A 26,383-nucleotide genomic window follows, 5' to 3' on the forward strand; every position below is an offset into this window, starting at 1 on the left:
AAACTTCCCGCCATACTCATAATTCCCTCTTCATATAGCCGTAAGCCTATTACATATCCATAAAACACTGTGATATAACCGCACTCGGATCGAACCGCTCCAGGGTTCGTTTCAATCGGGCCGAGACCACCTCACTCATGCGGTCTCGGAGCGATTACTTTGGAGCGGAACAGAGCGCGATTGCCCTGTTCACATATGCCAAACGAACCGCGCTAACTGGGCAAACGAAACACGTTCCGAAACAAAAGTGTAGGTGTGAAAGCACCCTTAATCGTATTAAAATCAGAGTTTGGGTGTCCATGTGCTCAATTACTTTGCTCAAATGTTTTTATTTTAAAAAATGGGTAACCCTTTACAATAAAGTTGCAAGTTATTATTAGTTAATCCATTTACTAAAATGAACAAGCAATGAAAAACTTTCATTACAGTGTTTATTTATCTTTGTTAATGGAAACAAAGTTGTTAATCGTTAGTTCATGTTAACATGTAAACAAACAGTAATTTGGATTTTAATAATACATTAAGGGCTGCAATGGGTAGCATGTTCGTCTTACAGCAAGAAGGTTGCTGGTTCGATCCTCGGCTGGGTCAGTTGGAGTTTCTGTATGGAGTTTGCATGTTCTCCTCATGTTTGCGTGGGTTTCCTCCGAGTGCTCCGGTTTCCCCCACAAGTCCAAAAACATGCGGTACAGGTAGGCTAAATTTTCCGTAGTGTTTGTGTGTAAATGTGTGTATGAATGTTTCCCAGTGATGGGTTGCTGCTGGAAGGGTATCCGCTGCATAAAACATATGCTGGATAGGTTGGCGGTTCATTCCGCTGTGATGACCCCAGATTACTAATGGGACTAAGCCGAAAATAAAACGAATTGATAATACATTAGTAAATATGAGGTGCCGTGTAGGATTTAAATCAAACTTTGCTTATCAACACATACATAAAACATGTGTATATACACCTATAAATTACTCGCATATACACCTATACTACTAGATGTTCAAAACAACATAGATGAAACTTGTGTATATACATATAAACTTGATGCATGAATACACCCACATAGACGCGCGCATACATATAAACTCGATTCTCACATAAACATCCACATTAACATGCGCACATACATATAAACTTGCTGCATGCAAACACACCTATACACACTCGCATATACATATAAACTTGCTGCATGCAAACACACCTATACACACTTGCATATACATATAAGCTTGCTGCATGCAAACACATCTATACACACTCGCATATACATATAAACTTGCTGCATGCAAACACACCTATACACACTCGCATATACCGGTACTTATGAACTTGATCTATGCATATGCACCCATAAACTCTTACATAAGAATGTACACTTGATGTCTGCCTAAACACCCAAATAACACTTCAAGAGTTCACACTTAGCTGATGATTAATTATAAAAGCTCATGAGATCCTCGAGCCCAGGGCTCCCTCCCGTTGCAAGGCGGGAGGGGAGTTTGAGCTCAGGTAGATCTCGAGAACTCCCCTGCTGTAGCAAGTGAATGCTCTTGAAATTAATTACTAACTAGAAGTGTGTCTATGTTGACAATTTGGATTGTTCAATTGACTTAATTGCATGTTTTTAGGCGGTGGGAGGAAACCGGGGAACCCGGGGGAAACCCACGTGAGCACGGGGAGAAGTGCAAACTCCACACAGAAATGTCTGCTAGTTTTGGTAAAGCCAGGAACCAGAGACATTCTTGCTGTGAGGCGACAGTGCTAGGCACTGGGCCACCGTGTCACCCGTCTAAGAAGGAGGAGTAGGGGAGGAAGGGGGGACGAAGATAGCAATGGAATAAACCCCAGGGTATTTATAGTAGTTTAGGAGTCATTATGATTGGATCATAATGAATTAGATAATGCGGGTCAGCTGCTAGCAATCATAAGCACGTGATCCTCTCAAAATTTATTTATACATAAACTTCACTTGTGCAAACATACAGAATAAAATTTTTGAATGCTGACCTATGATTAATAAATGCTCTACATGTATTGTACAACTAACATTAACTAATGAAAACGATTGCAAAAGTACTTTTAACAGCAAAATATGAAGCAAACTGGAAATCTATCAAGCATCCTGTGAGGAATTTAAACCCAACCATTTTTTCATGAATTTGCAATGGATCTTTACTCAAAAAGCCAACCAAATGTTACCTTCATGAACACAAAACCTCTCCAGCTTTGGTTTCTCCATCCTCCTCTACTCATCCAGGACTTCCTCTCATCTGATGACCTCCATCTCTGTGATTTTTTATGATACACTTGCCAAAACACTGAGGGTTAAAGTTGCATTAGACCAGCTTCAGCAGAATACTGAACAAATAAAGCATGGATATGAGAGATCTTCAAATGTTCCATCCAGCTGTACTTGAGTTAGTCCTCCAGCTGGGCCGATCTGGCGAACGTGAGAGAGAGATGCGAACACCTGAACGTATTAGTGGAGTTGTAAAGACACCTGGAAGGAAACAAAAATAACTGTTCTACTTCCACACAGGCATCTTTTTGATGTCTTTTCACCAAATCCACAGGTGGGAACTGTTGCATGTGACAAGTGTGGGATTTGAAATTCATCTTGGTGCTGCCATTCCTGTTGCTGGAGTGGATTTAAATATACGCGCACGGCCCAGAAAGACTGGCTGGCATGTAAAAGTTTGAGAATCTTGTCTCATTAGGTTGAGGGACAGTCGTAAAAATAAATCTGTATTCATTAATTATATTTATTATTATTATTATTACATTAATTTTACTATAGGCAGCATCGTTCATTAAGAGATGAACAGTTTAAGTCAGAATAAATTTATTTAACAGCATATTTTATTATGAACATTTATAAATAATAATAATATAAATATATCAATTGTTTTTATTTTATTAGTTTAGATTAATAATAATATAAATAAATATATGAATTCTATATTAGTGTTTAGATTAATCAAAATTATAATATAAACACTAAGGTAGAATTTAAATTAAACAAACTAAATAAATATAATTCATTGTAGAATTATTAATTTAATTTAAAGAAGTATCTTTTTACTTTAGTTTAACACTGGATTTAACCATAGACTGTAAAAAATTATATAGACGTGGCATCTGTGTCATCACCCATTGGTTTCTGAAGATCGCAAAAGAAGCTACAAGTGGGATTCGGCTGGGGCCAAGCTGAAGCGCTCACTCTGATCCTCCAGGCTCTGCAATAGTTGGGGAAATTCCAAATTGAGCCAAAACAAACGATGTACAATTGACTTAAGATTGGAAATGAACATTCAGGAAATGCGTCAGCAGAACCTGGGAATAAAAAACAAAACAAAATGAAGCTACATGTGGGCGTGGTCAACCATTGCCATTTTGTTTGAGTGCCATCACACCAACCAGGGGTAACCGACAAAGGGCTAAGAGGTGGAGCATGAGCAGAGCTACTTATATCTGCTAGCATTTTGCCTAAACAGGCTTTTCTTTGGGAGAAACACCTAACACTTAATTACCTGCGATTTGTTTCTGTTCTGACCACTTGGCTGTGTACAATATCATTAACATGTTTTGGGCTTTTAAAAACACAGTTGTAATACATCGGGTCACTAAACATTGTTCTTATGACGTTTTTTTTTTTTTTCTACAGAAAGAAAATGCTAATTACTTCCAAATATTACAAATATAGTCTGTGTTAGTAAAAGCAAGGCTATTTATGAAATCTAGGCATAACACTGCATGGCAACATTTCAGATGACTGTTCTTTAACCTACAGCTAATCAATCTGTCAGAGTCTGGAGTGCATTACAGGTCTAAAAAAAATTATAAATGATAAATTACCTTAAGTAAAACAAATAGGGCCACTTTAAAGGTTTGCGAGCACAATTAAGTGCACAGCATGCCATATCATCTGGTAATTGTAAGAAATAATTCCAAAAGGCAATTGACTGTGTAAAGCTACATAAAACAAAACAAAAAATACAATTTGTATGTCGAGTTCGGCGACCAGCGAGACCTAGCTTTTACTCAAGTTGCCATTCCCTTAATTATGCAGACTTAATATAAACTAAATGGAGAAAAAACTGAGAAAATAATCACCCCCTCACAGTTGTCATGAAGTGTAATATTTGCTATATACACAAAAATCGTTTTTTGTACTAGGCTGTAAATTCTGCTGTAAATTTGGCCATTTTAACATTAGCCGCGTTTCCACTATCGCGCCTAAAGCGAGCGAGCCAGGGCGAGCCAAGGCCAGTGGCGTTTCCACTGTCACTTCCGGGGCCTAATCGGGCCAAAGCGGGGCTTTCTCGGGGCCAACGGCCAGCCTTTTTCGGCCCGCCGAATACCTTGGGCCAAGGAGGGCCAGCCGGGGCTTCGGGGCGGAGTGAAAGGAGAGGCGGACACAGTTTTCCGATCGCACTCGAGTACATGCGCCAAACAAATAAATAAATAAGGGAAAGAAAACATCTGGAACAAATTATAGGCTGGGGTCTTTTTTGCATATGATCGCCCTTAAGTTTATCTTTTAAATGTAAGGCTGTTGCATAAAATGATATTTCTTTGCTGCATCTTTGATGTTTCAATAACGCATAATAATCTTTACACCATATTAAAGACACAGCAGACAGTAAAGGTTTTCAAGAGGTTTTGTCAAGTTTAATACTGTGTGTGTTTTTGCGCGTTTAGATGCCTGTGTATGTGTGTGAGACCGAAAAAAGCGCTCCATTCATAGCTCTGTTGATGCCGCGAGCGGCTTTTTTCTTTTCTTTTTATTGTTTTAATTTATTTTGGAGATAATACACTATATGAATACAACAGTAGGACATTAAACTTTACAAATTTCATGTCCACTTTTGTAGGCTCAAAACAATAGTGTCATATCTAGATAAAATAGCCCTATATTGAAATAATTTAAAGAATTACAAATATTAGATAGGCCTATAATAAAATCACATTAAATAAATAAACCAATATAAAACTAACAAAAGCTATAGCTATAACAATTAGGTAGGCCTACTATATCAAACTGTTTCAAATTTATATTAAACTTTCATTTTTCAAAAGCCTCTGAAAAAAAGATTTTAGATATTTTCTAAAAAATAAAAATAAATAAACACCGGAAAATGTTTTAAATATTATTTATAAAGTATTTGGATACGATGAAATTAATAAAATCATGCAAACAGAGCATTTTCGGGGTGAGTGAAAGCAGAAACTAGGCGACCTTTTTTTCTGTCTGCAGCTGCGCAGCACTTTTTTGACGGGGAAAACTGCAAGTTCAAAATGTGCTCTGTGTCCTCAAACAAGTGTTTTTATATGACGTGGTAAAATTAAAAAAGGACATTTTAAATACATAAAGAGCTTTATTAGTGCATAGCTGCTGAGCGCAACGAAATATAGGCTATATTTTATTACGTGCTGCTCTTATGTGCTGAAACACTGAACACTTTTCTTTACTTAAGATATAATAAGCAACATCTTTAAATAAAGGGAATCACCTATTAAGTGTCATAAAGCCTATAGGGGGAAAATAATCATGTTTCAGTTCTCTCCGGAGCATTTGGGATGAATGTTGGACAGATTCTGTCTAGAGGATGTTATAAAATACATTTTATATCGAGTTATTAACAGAGAATTTTCTATATGTGGTGTTATATTATGGATGTGTGCGCTCCCTGCGCTCCGGGTCCCTCCGTTGGTGGCAAGACCACTGGATTTCGATGCCAGTCGGTCGGCGAGTAAATGAATATGATCAATGAAAACACACAGGCATGTGCGTATAGACATGCGTTGTACTGCTGTACAGTAACGTGTCATTTGTTTCTTTTGGTTGTCCTAATTTTAATAGTTTCGTGATGATGTGATGGTGTGCTTTATCTGCATGATTCTCGCTGAAGTGGGCGGTTTGAGTGACGTTCGATTCGGGGGATGTTCTGGGGGCGGGGTTTGCGTGACGCGCTGCGAGCTACTAGCCCCACAGTAGAAACGCGACATGATTTCGGCCTCACTGCTCAACCTCCCGGGCGATTGGCCCGGCCTGGCCCGATATAAGCCCTGGCTCGCACTGGCCTGATAGTGGAAATGCGGCTATTGAGGGTCAATAGAAATGTGCTCTATTTTAGAGCCAGGCCTAGTGGAAGTTTGATGAATTGCAGTTACAGTTACTTGCGTATTAGCTTCAAAGAGGGAAAGCGGGATGTTGCCGTATTTAACACATACACAAAGTATACAACAAGGTTATTATAGTTAATGAAAAATGAAAACTAACATACAAACAAAAATCATTTTCGTTGACTGAAATAAAAATAAAACAAGTCAAAAAAAAAAAATAGAACTGAAACTGTATTGTACATACAAAACTAACTGAAACGAACTAAAATTATAGCAAGAACGTCCTTTGTTTTCATATTTATGTCTTTTGGAAGTGAATCTATTCGCTTCGCTCTGCCAGGTGTTTGACCTGTACGGCACCTCAAAGTCTTTAATCCTGCTGCGATTGGCCAGATCGAGACGTTTTTTTTCCAGTTATCTTTGCTGTTGCTCTCGCGACAAAAACAACAGCAGCACGGTGATAGTATTAAATACAGAGACTTGAATCAGAGACTTTGAATTTGAGGATGGGCAAATGGTAGTGGTAGATGATGTGGTCAGGTGTTCTCTGAGACAGGAGTTTTTAATTATACAATATTTATTCTGATGATTTTAAAGCTTGCTACTATCAAATATCCTTATTTAGAAAACACTAATACTGAAACCAATAAAAAAATAAATAAATAAAACTAAGCAATTTATATATATATATATATATATATATATATATATATATATATATATATATATATATATACACTAAAAAAAGTTGTAAATCTGCCTCTAAAAACTAATTAAAACTGAATTTAAAAACAAAAAGGCAAAACGAAATAAAAACTAAAACTATGAAAAATCCTAAATTATTACAACCTTGGTACACAATTTAATTGTAAAAAAATGACAAACATTTTCAGACGTTTTTAAAATGGTGATCGATTACATTTTTAAGTAACTATTGACATCTTAATAATAGTTTGCTAAATACTTTCAAACATCTATTTTAAGACGGCACACAGATTTACCGATTGAGTCTACATGACTAAAATGTTCAGATTTCATTAACACCAGCGACACAGAATACTATTTATTCAATCAAGACATAATTTACCACACGCTCCGAAGTAAAAAGGCACCTTCTCTCCCTGCTCCGTTTTTTATTTGTGACCGGGAACGAACCATCCATAAACGCCCCACCTGTGAAGGAGGTTTCATTAGATTATTTATTTGTTTGTCTGTTAGAGGAAATGAGAAGAAATGGAACTGACCTTGCCAGGCAAAATGTTTCTCTTTATAGATAAGGCCGACTGGATGTGCTGTCCCTGGGCTATTGTGTTTAATGAAAATGAAGACCCTCAGTCCCCCCGCAGAGGACTCTGCAGGTGCCAAGCTCTGATCTATTACTCTCAGACACAGAGAAAGAAAATGGCACAGAGAATGAAGCCGACCGCCATTTCTTTCAGGCGCTGCATTAAAAATTTGTCGGCATTTGTTTTGAATTGGCCTATTGGTAAGCTCCGCCCCCCTTAGCTACTGTTGCCACCTCGGTAAACAAGCAAAACTACTAACATTGTTACAGTGACAGCTGTCAATGTGAAAACCTTGACACAAGACATTTTTTAAACATCTTTGGAGCTTTAGGAATGCATTATTTGTGTAAAGTATTTTTTCAGGAATACACTTTGTGTAAAAGTTAGTTTAAAGACACTTTTTTTCTAAAGTTGGTTTCAAACTCTTTGTATGAAATTTGATTTGTATATAACTGTTTTGTTCCCATAACTCCAATGCTATGTGACATTGACACAATTGGCGATACCTCCAGTTGTGTCAATGACACATAGCACAGACATCCCAAGTTAAGAATAGTTATTCCCGGAGGAGACTGAAATGATTTGCGAGAAGTCGTGGGAGTTAAGCGTCGTGACTGGGTTTGACAGGGTGCGCGCGTTGTGTCTGAAGAGCAAGGAGGGATGCGGTGGGGAGGGGTGAGAAGGGTGCGCGATGTATTGGAGGACCGGGAGGGAGACGCGCGATTTCTGGGAGAATATTACTTGTTTGCGGGCATCTGGGAGTCTTTATACATTTGCGGGAGACTCCCGGAACTTCTGGGAGACTTGAGATGTCTGCATAGCATTTCTGTTCCACCCCTCGGGGAATGAGGGTTACGTACATAACCGTTTTGTTTCAGGTGGTCAATTTTAAATGTACATTTTGTTTCAGGAACACACTTTTTGCGTAAAATTTGTTTTAGGAATATAATTTTACGAAAAGTTAGCTTCAGAGAGACCATCTAAAATTGGTTTCAAACTTTTTAAGTAAAACTTGTTTCAGACGTACAATTTTAATGTAAATATGGTTTAAGGAATACACATTTGCATAAATTTTGTTTCAGGAATACATCTTTGGGTAAAGTTAGCTTTAGAGATGCTTTATCTATAGTTGGTTTTTTAAACTTTTTGTGTATAGTTAGCTTGTTTCAGACGTACAATTTTTATGTAAAGTTTGTTTCAGGAAAACATTTTTGCATAAAATTTAATTCAGGAATACATTTGCGTAAAGTTAGCTTCAGAGACATTATCTAAAGTTGGTTTCAATTATTTTACATACAGTTTGTTTCAGTCGTACAATTTTTTTTATGTAAAGTTTGTTTCAGGAATACATTTTTGCGTAATATTTGTTTTAGATATTTTTTTTTAGTGTGAAATTTGTTTCAGGAATACACTTTTGTGTAACTTTAGCTTCAAAGATACTTTTTCTAAAGTTGATTTCAAACTATTTATGTAAAGTTTATTTCGTACGTAACCGTTACGTTCCCCTGAGGGAGGGAACTCTAACGCTATGCGTCATTGACTCATTGATACCTCAAATTCTGTCAATGACACATACAGTAGCATTGGAGTTCCCCCCTCGGGGAACGAGGGTTACGTACATAACTGTTTCGTTTCTGGTGGTCAATTTTTAATGTAAAGTTTGTTTTAGGAACACGCTTTTGCGTAAAATTTGATTTAGGAATACAAATCTACATACAGTTAGCTTCAGAAAAACTAAATCTAAAATTTGTTTCAAACCTTTTTACATAAAATTTGGTTCAGACATACAATTTTTGAATGTAAAGTTTGTTTCAGGACTATGCTTTTGCGTAAATTTGTTTCAGTAATATATTTTTGTATAAAGTTAGCTTCAGAGATGCATTATCTAAAGTTGGCTTCAAACTTTTTGTGTAAGATTTGTTTTAGACATACACTTTTTCATGTAAAGTTTGTTTCAGGAATACACTTCTGCGTAAAGTTAGCTTCAGAGATGATTTTCTAAAAATGCTTTTAAACCTTTAGCGAAAAATTTGTTTCAGACAAAATTTGCATAGTTTGTTTCAGATATATCAGCTTAATTCAACAAGCAAACGTAACTGTTTAACGTTTTGCAAATTTAGTGGCTAATTTAAAGTCATATAAATTCAGTCAAACAAAAATGTTTTTAAAAGGAGGCAAAAAGGAGGCACCAAACTCCACCCTTAAACACAACCGTCATTGGGGGATGAGCAAATCATACTAGATTGAGATCATGCAAATTAGATACAAAAAATTGAGATGCACCCTATGACAAAGTCCCTTCAAGGCAAGTAATTTCACTAAACGACCATCTTTGAAACACCTCATGAGCAATATGCCCAGGCATTCTGTTTGACTGGGGAAACATCAAATTGGCCAAAACTGCTTTCGAAGCTTACGATTCAATTTTATATTAGGAATCATTATTAAAATTAAACAATGACTCTCTCTTAAATTCATTTTTTAAACATTTGAATCGCACAAATTCTGCAGAAACTCACATCTGGTCCAAGCCCCTCCCCCGGATATCATCCATCTATATCGAACGATGATTGGCTGCTGTGCTAGGTGCGGCTTCATTCACCATATTGACCGTACTTTTCCTCATTCAAAACTACACGAGTGACATGTCTTGTGTATTCTATAGTCTTTGCTGTGAGCAGCTCAAATCAAATAGACAAACACCATATCACCATAGCTACTTCATAGCAACAGTTTAGCAGCCAGCCAATTGTAGAGTGAAGAGCTTTGCACAGCCTTGTATCACTCGCATTTGCTTGAGGAAATGTAATTTATCAAAGTATTATAAGTATTGATAATAAGTGTATATTTTTTCTGATTAGCTCTGCAGCCCTTATGGAGTTTCTAGAGGATCTCCAGTGCTTGGGAACTTGACTTCACAGTGAAAAAGAAGGAGAATAATGGCTGTGTGTGTGAGAGAGAGAGAGAGAGCGAGAGGGGAAGTGTGAGGGTATTGCATTTTAGCATTATCTACTTGGGCGGGAAAAAACCCACTGGAAGAGATTTATGCCCTCCTCATGAAGTGCTGGGGCCAAACAAACTGCACACTTTGTTCTTCGGTTGGAATATCTAGCTAGTTCCATGTGGAAAAAAAGCTGCTCTAATGCAATATAAGATCAGTTTCTTCAGATTCACTCTCATGCTTCTCACACCAGATGCTATTCGCATGTAAATAGATCTATCTATCTATCTATCTATCTATCTATCTATCTATCTATCTAAATACTTCAAACCTTAAGCTTTTACAGCTACTTTCATAAACATTAAAGTTTGTCTTCAAACTTTACCATCAATGTTTTCTACATATTTTTTTAAACCCTAAATATGGTCACATTTGATTTGCACATACGAGCTGCACAGCTCAATAAGCCAGCGATTTATCCACAGTTCAGCTTATTTTTGTTCTAAAGTGGAAGGTTTTGACGTTTTAAGCCAAATGCTATAAATGCTAGTTCCTAATATTTGCTAATCATGCCAGTCAAAATTAAGTGTTTTGATTAATTGAGCTGTCGTATTGGATATTTGAGATCAGGTTCTTCACAATATGGTTTTTTAAATACAATGCAATACAAGTACTGACAATGGGAAGCATTCTTCAGCCATTATTCCTGGAAATGTTCACGCAGAGCCCAGAGACATCCAGAAACGTCTCTACAAATATTGGCTTCACAGATTCTGCTGCTGAGGTTTCATTTATGAAGCACGAACTCTGTGAAGCGCATGGAGATTTCGAGTGAGATGTTGCAGAATAATGTAGACCAACAACAGATATACGGAGGAAAAACACATATTTCACAAGTACTGCTGACACTGGATTTATTTTAGCAATAATGGGACTCTTTTTCATTGTACTTTTTTTCAGCCTAAGGAACTTTAAGGAAACTGCATAAAATAGCTGAATGAATGGATTACTCTGTTCTCTCAAACAGAAAACAAATCTTGTGGATTTCAGATATGGATTCAGGTGGTGTTGTGCCATCCTTGTTTTTCTTTAAATAATATAAACATATCGACTGAGAAAGTCGTTACTTATTATTATTTTTCTATCTCAAAATTAGCGACTTATTTTATACACAAACTTTTTTTTGGTTCTTTTGAGATAAGCTGTGCAAACCATGTCAGGTTAGTCAATCAGAGGTCATTTACATTATGAAGTATTAAAAGTGCAGTTGTTTTTTGTTTCTTTTAGTTTTACTAGTTAATGCCTTTTTTAATAATGCTTTTAACATAAATTTAATATTGACTTCATGTATTTATACATTTCATAATTACTTTACATCATTAAAAAAAAAAAAAAAAAAATATATATATATATATATATATATATATATATATATATATATATATATATATATATATATGTATATATATATATATATATATGCAAATATTTACACTTAAAACAAACATATCACACAAATTCCTAAAAAACAAAATAACAAATGAATGGACCAGGGGGGACCGAGTCGGAGCACTCAAGAGACCCAGCTGACAGATAACTGTATAACTGTAAAACAGGATGATAAAGTGAAAACCACGGAGTCACGTCTGCTTCTTTGCAGCTCCACTGGCTTTCTGCACATTTATCGTACAGCATCAGAAAATAAAAAGACATTTGCTTTTAAATCTTTCACAATTGACAATATACTGTCTGTCTCTCACATTTTGTCACTTTAGAACAGATAAAACCAATAATAGTGGATTTAGTGTCCACAACATCAAAAATCAATCACTCTGTCTCATCTTCTCATTTTTCTCCTTTTAGTTGTTCTTAATATACTCAATAAACATCTTAATCAATATTAACAATTATTAATTACAAATATATTATTTGTAGATGTACATATAAAGCTGTAAAACTAGTATAAACTCAGCAATACTCATATTCTTAGTAAATGTGAACTGAACTACACCATTTTCTCTCATATGAAGGCATTTTCAGAGAAACCCCTTAGCTGCAGCAGCTCTCTGTGCTTCTCTTGAGTGGGTGGTCACCTGACCCTTACGCGCGCCAAACGCGAGTGCTGAGTGAGCCTCACGGAGCCTTTTAACTGTAATAAATTAACTCTTTACATGTCTTAACAGGTAGCTTTGCCTCAAAACAAATAACACAATAACATCGACTACAATACTGATCACTGAAGCACACTTAACAACTTATTTTTTTTACATTAGTCCAAACATAACATATAATCGGCACTCAAACATACTCTTAAATCACCTCATACACTTGTACATATTCCACACATCAAAATAATACACAATCACTGTAATAGTATGTTTAGTTTGTCCATATTTACCTGTAAAACAGGTTAATAAAGTGAAAACCACGGAGTCACGTCTGCTCCTTTGCAGCTCCTCTGGCGACCTGAGTGAGCGCGCAGTTCGCCGTGGTAGATTCCCTGGATTGAGTGTCAAAATAAAAGTCCTCTCCATGAAAACGCAAATGTCCACTGTTTTGCAAACAAATACTGCACGAACATATCTTACAACTATTAAACCTAAATAAACAAATGTAAACAACACAATTGTATATACACTTTGTGTGTATCACACACTCACTCTGGTCCCCCGGGCTCTGCGCTGGTTTGGAAATTCCTAATTGAACCAAAACAAACAAGATTGGCAACCAAAATTCGGGACATTGCAACCTGCAGAACCTGGAAAATAAAAAGTAACACAAATTTGTTATTCTGAAACAAATGTATGCAAGTCAGAAATAGGGATGGGTACCGGAACTAAAGTACCGAAAGTATCAATAATCGTTGACATTAGCGGTTCAGCAGTGCTGGAGAAATATTGTTGAATAAACATAACCTACAGTAGCATAATTGAACTGAACAACATTTTCCAATTTGTGAGATTTGATATTCGTCTGCACTGTTGGCAATCTTGTGTGAAAAATGTGATCTTGTTCCACTGGCGAGCGTTTCAAGTGTAAAAGCCATCACTTTTCTCGGCTGTGCGCACGCACTCAGGAGGCTCACGCTGCGGACACTAGCCATTCGAGACTGGCGCAAACACAAGCTTGCGCCTATAAAGTGATGAGGCAGAGAGAACCAATCGGTCAAGAGCATAGTTGTACTTCCAGAGTGGACATAAGCACAACTAGTTTCAACAAATGCAACAAGTTGTTTTCTTGAGAGTCATTTGCAGCCTACTTGCATAATCCAGTTGTGTTCCTTCAAAGCATTGTACTATATTTTAATTTAAAAAAATAAAAATAAAAAGTTTTTAATTCTGTTGAATTTGTTATTTTTCCATTAAAAAAACACTACAAAAAATATAGATAAGTACTGTTAATATCCAAAATATCCTATTGTGGTCTTTTGAGTTACAGAAGGCTAGCATCCTTACTTTATTGCATCATATATTGTCCAATGAAAGCTAGCTAATATTGAATTGCTACATATTATTGCTGTCGTTTTCATAAAAAGGGCAAAGTTAACATTCGAAAAAAGTTTGCTTTCTAACTGGTTCAGTTAGACATGCTGTAAAGCATAACCAAGTGTATTTACTTGAGATAGATACACCACAACGATGGCTGTTTTAATAACAGCTTGTGTAGGCTATTTGATTTGTTCACACAGTCTCGGTTATATTGTGTGATGGGATTGTGCAGGCGCACGTCAGTTTGAGTCCAGCTGTAACTGCCACGCAGCCGAGACAGTGCTTCAATTATTAGTCCATGTGGTATGATTCCACCTATACTAGCTTCTGTTACTCAAGTACAAGTGTATCAATGATGAAGACTGTTTGAACTTTATTTTTTGTTCTACAATGAGCTTTGTTGTGATGAAATAAGGGACTGTTCTGGGAAAATTGGGACATCTGATCACCCTTAAGCCTGGTTTATACTTCTGCGTCAAGTGACCGGCGTAACCCACGGCGCATGCAACGCATGCATGAAACGCTAGTTGGCAGTGAGGTGTAAATGTTCCTCTGTGTCGAGATTCTTCGCTGGTGTTTTGCTTTTCCTAGACACTTCATGAATGTACAAGTTGCTCAAACTCGCTCATTTTGAGGCAGGGACCGGCGGACGTGCAACAACTTTAACTATGAGGTAAACACAAAACAAAACTTTTCATCCGGAGCTCCTTCGCAGGACGCCACACTTGTAAACAATCGCTTCATCGGGGTCGTGCCATTCACGCGACTCTCGGTCCCGTCCAGACTCGTCAGCTCTACCAGGCTGACCAATCACAGAGCTTGCGCTACGTGTCGTTGCGATGTTTAGTTACATTTTTTGAGAGGTGCACGTCAGCGAAGCCAACGACCACGGCAAAGAGCTATGCGTCAACGCTGTAGCACACGCGTGCGTTTGACGCAGAAGTATAAATCAGCCTTATGGGTGACTAAAACAGGGCTATTCAATATTCTGATTGGGCTACAGCCACTCTGAGCCCAAGTTTAGCACCGGTGTCACTGTTTTTGAACAGCAGCGAACCGAAGGAAATACTTCATATTATCAATGAGAGAAAGCAGAACGCAAAAAGGTGTTTCCCGCATCATATCGCAAATGAATTCTTCAGCTGATCAAGGGCCCCTTTCTTCCGTGTGCCTAGGGGCTTCTGCCTCACCTAGCTCTTACATTATTCCAGCCCTGTATGTGTATATGTTTTATTATATCTGTACTCTTAAAACAAAATGCACATAAACTTCTATGTGAAGGTGCTTTGACACAATCTACATTGTAAAAGCGATATAGAAATAAAAATGAATTGAACTGAATAAAGTATTTGCTGTATGTATAGAAACAAAAATTGTGAAACAAACTTTACACAAGTGTACATCTAAACAATCTTACACCAACAAAACATTCCTGGCATAAATTTTACACAAGTGTGTTCATAAAACACACATTATGCAGGTGTAATTCAGTAATAACTGGACGCAAGAAAGAAATTTGATGCAACATCATGCTTAAACTTTAGTTGAACAAGTCAAAAGTTCATGTATGATGAACTACTTTCAAGTCATCAGCCAATAAATTTCCGTATTTACAGTAGAGTATGTAAAGCAGCATGTCTCACTCTATGAACAGTTTTCCAGCCCTCAGCCATGTGGTTCTGCACTCTTTCGTCATCTTCAGTTTCTCCGTTTTCAGAGTCGGGTTGATTATCAGCCAGCATCAGTGGCCGTGTATGTGTGGATCTTTTCTTGCCGTTTTCAGATCAATACAATTGCAACCTAAGCATTATGGGACGGTTTCATTCAGGCACGTCAGCTTGTGGCTCTGCCCTGGCTGGGACCTTGGATAATGAATCCGTGCTGGTGAAATTCAATCCAAGACGAAGATTAATGTAAGTGGCTGATGCCGGAACATTTCATTTAGAGCGATGCAAGTAAGACTGGACGTCAGGAAGCACAATTGACCTATTGGTAAGCTCCTCCCCTCAAACACAAAGGAGCCAATGGCGGTTGAGTATCAGTTGCTTAGGGAACAAAACTCAGATATTTGAAGGTTTTGGCGCCATAGAGAAACATCGGAAGATTTAGGATTGACATGTTTTTGCTACCAAAACAGTAAAACTGCCTAAAGTTCGTTAAACAACGATTATCAAAATTTTGGTCACAAAGCCATCAAGTACAGAAACTGTCGTGAGCACCATGATTTTCTAAAATACATTTTCGGAAAAAAGTTTCATATGTACATTTTTTTGGAAATCTTTGTTTCAGGAATGCACTTTTGCGAGAAGTTAATTTCAGATGTACAATTTTCACGTAAAATTTATTTCAGACAATTTTCTGTGAAGTTAATTTTAGATGTACAGTTTTTACAAAAAGATTGTTTAGATTGTTTCAGGAATGCGCTTTTGCATAAAGCTTGTTTCAGACATACAGTTTTTACTAGTACTATCAACTGAGTGAAAAAAATAACAAAATTAAAATTTTTTTGCAATTAATCGCAATTAAAAGATGTAGTTTTTATATAAAGTTTGCTTCAATAACACGCTTTTTTCATCCCCCTAGTTTCTCTTGCCAACAAACAGGGTTGCCAGCAGTCTTACAATGATGCCCAGCATTGACACTGTTCAGATTAAATTAGTAAACATTTAACAATTAATTACATTAATTAACATTTAACCCAAGATGCTGTTGACAATCAGCTTTAGCAGACACTTGTGTCTACTACCAAATCTTAGTGCTGCTTAGCTACTTTGATTAAATCAGGATATGCTTAGTTTACACTGCTCAGTTTTCAAAGTCATTAGATTGAAGTTATTTTCAATTTGCAGGACTTCATAGGGTATAGCATTCAGTTGGTCCAGTGTTCACATTGCATGATGAATCTGCACTAGGGTGGTACATAAACTTTAAAATAAAAAGAATCATAAAAACGACTTTGTTTGAGTTTATGCAATGGAATAAACTAAACTCAAACCATTTGTTAAGTCATGACGTATAGAATACTGATTCCTGATCCAAGTTGCCACTCGTTTGAATTGAGAAAATTTTAAGTTTATAACCGCTTTTCATGATGCGAATCTGGGTCTATTGTCAAGTGAATTTGAAGCACGAATAAAGCGAATTTGACGCACAAATGAAGCAAGTAAACTCAAAATATTAATGCGATTTCTCCGCACTTGTCGTGCTAAAATCAATTGGGACACCCTGACCCCTTCATGTGAACACCAAAACTAGGGGTAAGGGGAAGAGCTAAGAGGTAGAATTGGGAATGGCTTGGGTCTTTCACTCTGGATTCGCACACTACTACTACTAATGGTGGATACTCAATATAGTCCACTATATAGTGGATAGGGAGACATTTTGGATGCAGCTTACGTCTAGTTTGTAAAATATTGCTTATATCAACATTACATAACTGTTAACGTAAAACAATGTAAACAAAGTGATAAAACATTTAAAAATTAAGTTGTTTATAAAAAACTTTTTTCTAGAATTTGAAAGGGGAAAGAAAAAAAATCATAATACATGCAAACTTCAAGTTAAATGCAAGAAAGTAGAACTTAATATCAAAGAATTTGTTGACATTTTTGAGAGTCGAGAAACTTTTGAAACCAATTCAAATTCCCATTAGCAACCTAAAAAGTAGCCAATTCGACAATGTTTTTCTTTAGCCATGTTGGTTTCTATGGGGTCACAAAGGATTTTGGTGTATTTGTAATAAGAACCCGCTCTCGACCAGCTATAATATTAGTCTCTCTAGAAACAGATTGAGTTTCTCTGTCAGTCTACACGAATTCTACGCTTTCGTTGAGTGTTAGATTTTATTATAAGAATCTCGAGTCTCAAATTACTCGAGAATTGCTATAAAGCCATCTGTCAGTTGGCAGGAGGTCTGCACCATACTGGGCGATCATACACCTTTCACAAAAACACAGTGCCACTCTCACTCAAATCTAAATCTAAAGCGAGAGAGGGAAAAAAAATCATGCTTTAAAACAGAGTTTATCTACAGTGAACACAGATCTGTGGACTGACACGTCTAACAAGGCTTTGGAAATGCTGAGCACATGAGAGTTTATCATCTTCTGCCACGTAAGCGCAGAATAACTGCCCCAATTATCCCCATGTTATTCATTTACACTACATAACTGCAGTGCGACGGCCTTCCGGCTACGTTCTGCATGTTTAAAGGATGAATTTGAATTTTAGTTATCTTTTTTTCCTCTGTATTCGGTTTGCCGAGGGGTGCAGATGGCCTCCGCTATGCCTCCTGCTAGGTGCATAATGTAGCTTATTTTGTGTTTTTTCCACCACTGTGAGGACGAAATAAACAATGGATGAAAAAAAAAGGTGTGTAATTAGTTTTATTTACACTGTCTGATGGATGCATCTGAAACTCCCAAGACCCCAGGCTCTCGTCAACCTGCCTTAAATTGATTAAACTGTCTTGTTAATTGATTAATTGAAGTTCTTCGATTAGATGTCTACTTCTTTGGATTGAGGTGGAGAATAGATAGGTTGGTTTAAGCGTGACGGCTTTCGCTTTACTGTAGATGTCGTTCAACATACCTGACCATTATCCCTAATAAAGCCCAGAAAAACAGGGCATCAGAATACAGTAAACCTATAGTTTTAAATATTTATTTTCAGTTATCAAAGAAATAATTTGTTCCTTAATTATAATTTTGTAAGTATTAAAATGTTTTAAATTCAAAACTGTAACTATATACATAAGTGTAAAACTGAATGGTGGAAAAACATATTTCTGCAATTGTGTATCTGGCTGTCCACTTTTGCCATGGACTCTTTTGGCTTTAACATACTTATCCCTCAGGTTTTTCCAAACCTTTTAAAGAGCCCATATTATGGGTTTTTGAAAATTCTCCTCCATGTAGTGTGTAACACAGCTCTAAGTGAAGTAAAGTATCCAGCTAAGGCTTAAATCTGTAAGAATACAGTGTTTAAAACTGTTGATTCATCTATAAAAGAGTCGACTCATAGTGCTTCAAACGAGTCGCCTTGATAAAGATTCATTAGGTGTTTCGCCATGACGTACGAACGAAACCAAGTTATTCACGTGCACGCGCAAACCCGGGAGATTTCAAACCTGAGGCCCCGCCCTCTGACGCAGAAACCCAGACACACACACACACCCGCAAACACACGCACACACAAACATGCCGGTCGATTGAAGTCACACTGCAGATGGATATATTGAGTCTGTACCCAAAGATGAAACCTCAGCATTATAGCCAAGCAGTTGGAAACTACTGGAAACTTCTGGAAACTACATGCTACAAAGAATACTTCATCTGCGTTTGTTAAAGGAAGGATTAGTAAAGAGTAACTTAATGCTGGACGTCAGGATGGATTTTTCTTCCTCCATTTCTCAAGTGTAAGTACGTGCGATTAAAGTTGCCTCGTTTTCTCTAGCTTGCAAATGTATTTAGTTGTGATTTGTTACTTGTAACCGCGTGTACTGTATCAGGTTAACTCGCTATATTCTATTATCGCGTGCAAAGTCACGTTAAAAACGCGACGCGTGCTGCTTTGTTAACGGAGCTCCGTGGACGCGGAGAAGTGTGTGTGTCTGTGTGTGCGTGTGCGCGCGCTGTCGTCCGGAGGTGTGTGTGTGTGTGTGTGCGCGCGCGTTGTCGTCCGGAGCAGGGTTAAGTGCGTGTGTGTGTGTGCAATATGTGTGTGTGTGTCTGTGAAAAGAGCAGAGTGAGAAGCTAGGAGATCTCCTCAACTGTTTTTGGAGTTTTTGCTCAATAAAATAGTTAGTCGTCTGAATTTTCAAGTCCATAGTCTGTATTTACATTGACCCACTGGCAGCTAAAATCCACGCCTACACTATCGAGCGTGCATGAACTGTGATTACTTTTATATTGCTGATTTGGCTTACTTTTATATAGCTGTTTGGCTTTTCACTCTCTGACTGAAGGCAGTCGACCAATCGCAACAGACTGTCATCGGTCCAATCAGCGCAGATTAGCTTCGCGCTAAGGAGGGGTTTGGGAACAAATGAATCACTGGACGATTCATACGGGAGTCGCTGGGATAATTAGGTAAAAATAAATGCAGATTATAAGACCATGAAAGTGTTTTTTGACCTTGCATGCATATTAAACTGTTGTTGGAGACCCTTACAACCAAGATATGACCCTATTTCATGTATAATATGGGCTCTTTAACAAAAAAATTCCTCCTTTGCCACAGCTGTTGCAATTTCTAACCAAGAATTATTGATCATCTGGGTATCTCTATGATTACGGATCATAAAGATGTCTGTACAGTCATACTGTTTCAGACAAAATCTCTTCAAAGTGTTTCATATTTAAATAATCAAACACGTCGCCGCGAGCAAAGAAAAAAAAAAAAAACATGCGCTCTGCCAGCCAAAATCTTGTCGCGCGCACCTAAACTGAACATTCGCGAACTCCGTGATGATGTCACATTTGCAGCGTGCACTCAGGCAAACTAGCGGACACATCAAGTATAAACCAGGCTTAAACCGGAAGAACGGATTTGCTCTGAACAATGAAAAAACAACTAATTTTCACTTTTTAGTGAAATACATGTGTCCTAAAAGTGTTTTTAGCAGCGTGACCCTTTAAAGAAAATTTCACACAACAATTTAAATGTTCTCATTTTGTTTTGGAAGTTTGTGTACATTTTTAATTCAAAACATGGTAAAAAATAATACAATAGCATTATATATGCATTGTAGGATTAATGCAAAATTATTTGTGCATTTCATATACTATATAATATTGTGATGAAAAAAATTACGATAAAAATACTGAACATTCAAAATAAACCATATGTGGTTTGAAGAATGTTGAAGTTGATATTTTTCCTTGTCATGAGGTTTGTTAGGCTCCAAAATGAACAGCATCGGACTGGAATTCCATTTTAGGTGTGAATCCTTTCAATATGTAATATGTTTTTGATTAAACTATCACAATTTAAAGTTGTTGAGCCAAATTTGATTTGAATAGCTGCACTTTTTTTGTTAATCAGTTCATCAAGTTGCAAAAATGCATTTTAATAGCAATACAAACAATGTGCTTTATAGAAATAAGAGCAATTGCGGCAAAAAAAAAGTAAACATACAGTTTCATGCACTAGAGGTGAATTGGGTAAGCTAAAATGGCCATAGTGTATGTGTGTGAATGAGTGTATGGGTGTTTCCCAGTAATGGGTTGCAGCTAGAAGGGCATCTGCTGCATAAAACATATGCTGGATAAGTTGGTGGTTCATTCCAATGTTGCAACCACTGATTAATAAAGGGACTAAGCCAAAAAGAAAATAAATGAATGTATGAAAAATGTGCAGGTTGTGTTTATGTAAATTCAAATTTACAATTTTACGCTTGTTCAATGTTTTAAACAGGTTATGTTTTGCTTGTATCTACATAACTTTACTAAAGTTTTCATTTTTATGAAAAAAAAATTATGTTCTGACACTATTTTAGAGATTATTCATACATCAACATTTGTTATGTTTATATTGTTTTATGCTTATGTTTACAAACTTTCATTATGTAAAAATCATTCCGTTTTTGTTTATTTCTACTTCATAATTTTACTGTATTTTTTTATGAAAAAATAACTACAGAACTACCCCCCCCCCTGAATTATTAGCCCCCGTTTATTTTTTTCCCCATTTTTTTGTTTTTACGGAGAGATTTTTTTTAACACATTTCTAAACATAATAGTTTTAATAACTTATTTCTTATATCTGATTTATTTTATCTTTGCCATGATGACAGTAAATAATATTTTACTACATATTTTTCAAGACACTTCTATACAGCTTAAAGTGACATTTAAAGGCTTAACTAGGTTAATTAGGTTAACTAGGCAGGTTAGAGTAATTATTGTTGTTATGGCTTCCAGCTAACTCTATCAAGCCTCTTCAGATGCTCCAGAACGCAGCAGCACGAGTGGTCTTTAATGAACCTAAAAGAGCACATGTCACTCCGCTGCTCATCCATTTGCACTGGCTGCCAGTTGCTGCTCGCATCAAATTCAAAGCTCTGATGTTTGCCAACAAAGCGACTTCTGATTTTGCTCCTTCTTATCTGCTCTCACTTCTGCAGATTTATGTGCCCTCCAGAAACTTGCGTTCTGTGAATGAACGTCGCCTTGTGGTTCTATCTCAAAGAGGGAAGAAATCACTTTTCCGAACGCTCGCGTTCAATCTGCCCAGTTGATGGAATGAACTCTCTAACTGCATCAGAACGGCAGAGTCACTCGCTGTTTTCAAGAAACGACTAAAAACTCAACTATTTAGTCTCCACTTCACTTCCTAATCTGCAATTGCCTCTCTGGGTATACCACTAACTGTACTCAAAAAAAAAAAAAAAAATTACTAATGCTTTCCTTCTTAGACTTTACAGACATGAAACTTGCCTATGGCACTTATTCGTTGTTGCTCTTATAGTTGTGTAAATTGCTTCCTTGTCCTCATTTGTAAATCACTTTGGATAAAAGCGTCTGCTAAATGACTAAATGTAAATGTAAAAAAATATATAATAATAGTTTGTTCTGTAGACAATCAAAAGATATAGCTTAAAGGGGCTAAGAATTTTGTCCTTAAAATGGTGTTTAAAAAAATAAAACCTGCTTTTATTCTTGCCAAAATAAAACAAATAAGACTTTCTCCAGAATAAAAAAATATTATCAGACATGCTATGAAAATTTCCTTTCTCTGTTAAACATCATTTGAGAAATATTTAAAAAAGAAAAATACATTCAAAAGGGGGCTAATGCTTACCTCAACTGTATATTTCCTTATAGGAAAAGTATGTTGCTTTTATTTCAACTTTGTAATTTTACTATGAATTTTTATAAGTTTTTTTATGTTATTCATTTATGTTACATACTTCCGTTATGGGATAATCATGCCATTTTTGTTTATTTCTATGCTGTTTTACCTATTTTTACTTGCATAGTTACATTTTTACACAGGCCCGGATTGGCTAATCAGGAGGACCGGGAGAATTCCCGGTGGGCCGGTCCGTTTTTTTGGCCGCGAGGGCCGGTGTCCCTAGCTCCAGAATCTGTTGCTCTCAGCAGTCACACTTTTTAAATTTTTTTTTTTTTTTTACTTGACCACAGTCTTCCTATTAATTATTTTACCGCAGCTCTGCTCTTTCTATCTATTTTCTCGCAGCCTGCACAGCAAATTCATCTGAGTTAAATTCTCGGTGTTGAAGCATTTCAGAGTAAAGTGTTGACGTTAAAGAGTTAGATTTTGATAAATGAATATAATAAGAGTTAGAATTGATTTTATTCAGTGCGAAATCAAGGAGTTATCTTTTCTACACTTGGTGGTGTTATTTCCAACATCCGGGAATTCATGCAGCCCCAGTCACTGAAGAATTTTCCAGATGCCATTTTCCATCTGAGGTTTAGAACAGCAACTGGTGAGTCAAACTACCTAAATGTTGGTATTTTACTGACTTTCTCTAAGGAAATACAGTTGTAAACATATTGTTAAGTTAATAACTTTAGAATGGAGTGACAATTTTAATCTTCTGCGGTTCATTCATGGTCGTTTGTGTATCTAGCTTAACTGCATTACTATTCACTTCTTTTCAAGAATGATTTTATATATGCTCACGCATACATAGTGCATAAAAACATCAAATGTACATGTTCAACACATTTCTGTCACGCTTAATGCCATTTTGTGCGTTGTTACCCATCTGTAAAATAAAATCGACACTTCTCCTTTAATTCGAAGCAAACTAGCGAGGGAATCCCCGGAGCCGCCTAACGTTAGCCTACTCTGCCCGGATGCTAACGGCAACACAGGACGGTTTCCATACGCTCTGGAGAGTTTCTAAAACATATCTGGTGAGTAAATGAACATATGCTTACTTGTAAAAGGCTTCCTGACTAAAACATATGATTTTTTTGTTATTCGTGTATGTTAATTTAGTTCTTTTAAACACCGCGGCCCTTTTAAACTGGTTCATTCGTGGCCGTCCATATACCGTTAGTCCATAGACTCGCGTGATAACGTACGCTTGAATTATATTAAGTGTTGACAACCATTAAAGTCGGAATGTTAACATTAATGTCTTTAAATGACCGCGTTTGCACTTTCTCAGACATTTAAGGTTACAGAAGTCTCCCGGAAGTTGCGGGACTAACGTTAACGTTATCCCGCAAATGCACAGAGACTCCCAGATGCCCAAGTAGATGCCCGCAAATGAATGATAATCTCCCGGAAATCGCGCGTCTCCCGCCCGGTCATTAAACACTTTGCACACCCCTCTCCACCGCATCCCTCCCAGCTCTTCAGGTACGTCGCGCGCAACTCACCCCCACCGCTCTTCAGGTACGTCGCGCGCAACTCATCCCATTGCTCTTCATCTCTCCCGCTACCTCCCGCAAATCAACTCTGTATCCCCCGAAAATTACTTTTCCCAACTCGGGATGTCTGACGTTAGTAAGTTAGGCTATTTATGTAGTCAGGAACATCTTAGTCAAGCTTTTTCTCCCGCATGATATTGTGCTTAAAACTATAGGCTAAACTTAGCATGTACTGTACACAACATTTCCTTTTTATTAAAGACAATTTAGTGCGTTGTAAACAGCCACCTGTCTGTAAAATTAATCAACTGATTCATATTTGAGCAGCCTAATGATGATACAGGTTTGATTTGTAGATTTATTATCAATGATCAACATCTGAATCAAAAGATATCTGAAAAAGTGTGAGGCATACTTTGTGATGTTCATCTCTCCTTTTTATCTGAAGGTTATGCATATGTGTGGATACTAATTTTTTGTTGTTTTTTTAACAGCCACAGTTCTCTATACAATAACACAAGACCCTGTGACGGTGGCTGATTAGAGACGGATGGTGTATTTCCAGAGTTGGTGAAATGACCAAGCACACCTTCTTGGTCATATGTGGTAATAATAATAATGAAGGTATGTTTGATAAAGTTCTGTATTTGTTTCACAATAAGCTGAGAGGGTATTAGAGTATTAGAGAATAACAAATGACACAAAGGTGATAAGTTTTGTATTGTGGGTGAACGGTTACTTAAATAATGTTTTACTCTTTGGTTTGCACTTTTCCTCTTCTGCTTATCCTAATATTTTAGATTATATTTGGACCTGAAACATCTGCTAGACTCCAGTAAAGGTGGCGTCAATACTGGACCTGTAAGGGCCTAACAAGTTAAATCTGGTAAAGAAACATGCACGCGCGCACACACGCACACGCTTACAGAAAAGTGTTGTTTATAAAGTTTATGAATATTTTTTACACTGTGGCCAATATTTTGGTAAAGTCAGCATCACTAAATGATATAAAAGATTTTAAGCTCCTCTAAATTTTGCTCCAAGTGTTGTGTTAAATTCAGGATTCTGGACAGACAGCTGCCTGTTTTTCCAGTTCTAGTCATAGTGGTTAACCTAATTGTTTTTGGAGATCCAACAGTGATGTATGTGTTTTTTCTACTTTTCCATATCCTGTCACCTCAACCAGCTGGGAGAGTCAAGTTGTGGATCATCATGAAGATTTTCAAAAGGTGAGTTTAGATTTCTTGAATGTTTTATTTACTTTAAATGTTCTTTTAAATATATCATAGAATTTGATTGCAATTTGTTTTCAAACATTTTTCTTAGTCATGCTGGAGTCTTGAAGAGTTCTTAGATAAGCATCACCCTATATCCGTGCATCAAGAACCACCAGACGAGTGATCAGCAGCTGCTACATCGTCATGGATAAAAAGGTCATCCTTTGGCTGGGAAGCACTTCATTCACAGGACATGCTTGATGAGATTTCCTAGCTCCAGTTTGTTTTCACACAAGTTTACAGCATTTATACCTTCATTTAAACTGCTGTGTTTGATATGGAGGACCAAGGAAACACCCGAAGTGAAAGATTTGCACGCCAAGTTGTTTAAAATGTAATTTTACAAGAAAACTATGAGTTCAGAAGAAAACTATGAGTTCAGAAGAAAACTATGAGTGACGCTATATTGAACTTTCAAATTGCTCTGATGAAACATCAAGTTTGGACCAAAGGACTGAAACAGCATTTTTGAGCGCTGGTCATACATATTTTGTTGATACTGTCTGTACTAATAAAACATTTAAAGCATATTTGACATTGTTGCATTTTAAAAACTGAATGAATTGTTGAAGTGGTGAATGTTTTCAAATAAAATGTTTTTTCTTTTGTAATTTACAGTCTATTTGACCTTTTTACCATATTTACACTCAAGAGAGTTGAATAAAATAACAATATATTGTAGTAAAAAAATTACTACCAGGCGGTGTTAAATATAGTTACATTTTTAACTCTGCCCAGAGTTAAAATTAACCCTTACTTCGGTGTCAATGTGCCAACCCTTTTGAAAGTGTTGATTTAACTCTGTTTTGAGTGGACCCCATGAGACACTTTCAAAGTGTTGAAATTAACACCCATAGAGTTGTTTTGGGTCCCCATATTTTGCTGTGTGGTTAATGATGATATAATTTAGACGTGGACCAG

General features: G+C 36.8%; 1 protein-coding gene and 2 long non-coding RNA genes across 5 annotated transcripts in view; 2 read left to right on the forward strand and 1 right to left on the reverse strand.

Annotated features, from left to right (window-relative positions):
* cntnap5b (contactin associated protein family member 5b) overlaps positions 1-12,816 on the reverse strand; it is a 172,237-nt gene extending 159,421 nt beyond the window's left edge. For 2 of the 3 annotated variants that reach the window (XM_087304085.1, XM_087304087.1), the window contains exon 1: positions 12,747-12,816. The gene's annotated coding sequence lies outside the window, so the exon portion shown is untranslated. Of the gene's footprint in view, positions 1-2,194; positions 2,496-3,145; positions 3,329-7,208; positions 7,295-7,365; positions 7,495-12,746 lie in introns of all 3 variants that reach the window. The other variant, XM_087304084.1, reaches the window with a different exon arrangement.
* Positions 12,817-23,230: 10,414 nt separating this feature from the next.
* Positions 23,231-25,071, forward strand: LOC147838466 (uncharacterized). Its single transcript, XR_015522519.1, has 4 exons — positions 23,231-23,290; positions 23,611-23,723; positions 24,680-24,809; positions 24,986-25,071. It is a non-coding gene; the product is annotated as an uncharacterized LOC147838466 (long non-coding RNA).
* A 31-nt stretch (positions 25,072-25,102) lies between these two features.
* LOC147838467 (uncharacterized) lies at positions 25,103-26,073 on the forward strand. Its single transcript, XR_015522520.1, has 2 exons — positions 25,103-25,414; positions 25,512-26,073. It is a non-coding gene; the product is annotated as an uncharacterized LOC147838467 (long non-coding RNA).
* Positions 26,074-26,383: the final 310 nt, after the last annotated feature.

Source organism: Danio rerio, chromosome 22, assembly GCF_052040795.2.
Source record: "Danio rerio strain M-AB ecotype USA chromosome 22, GRCz13ab, whole genome shotgun sequence".
Taxonomy (NCBI): domain Eukaryota; kingdom Metazoa; phylum Chordata; class Actinopteri; order Cypriniformes; family Danionidae; genus Danio; species Danio rerio.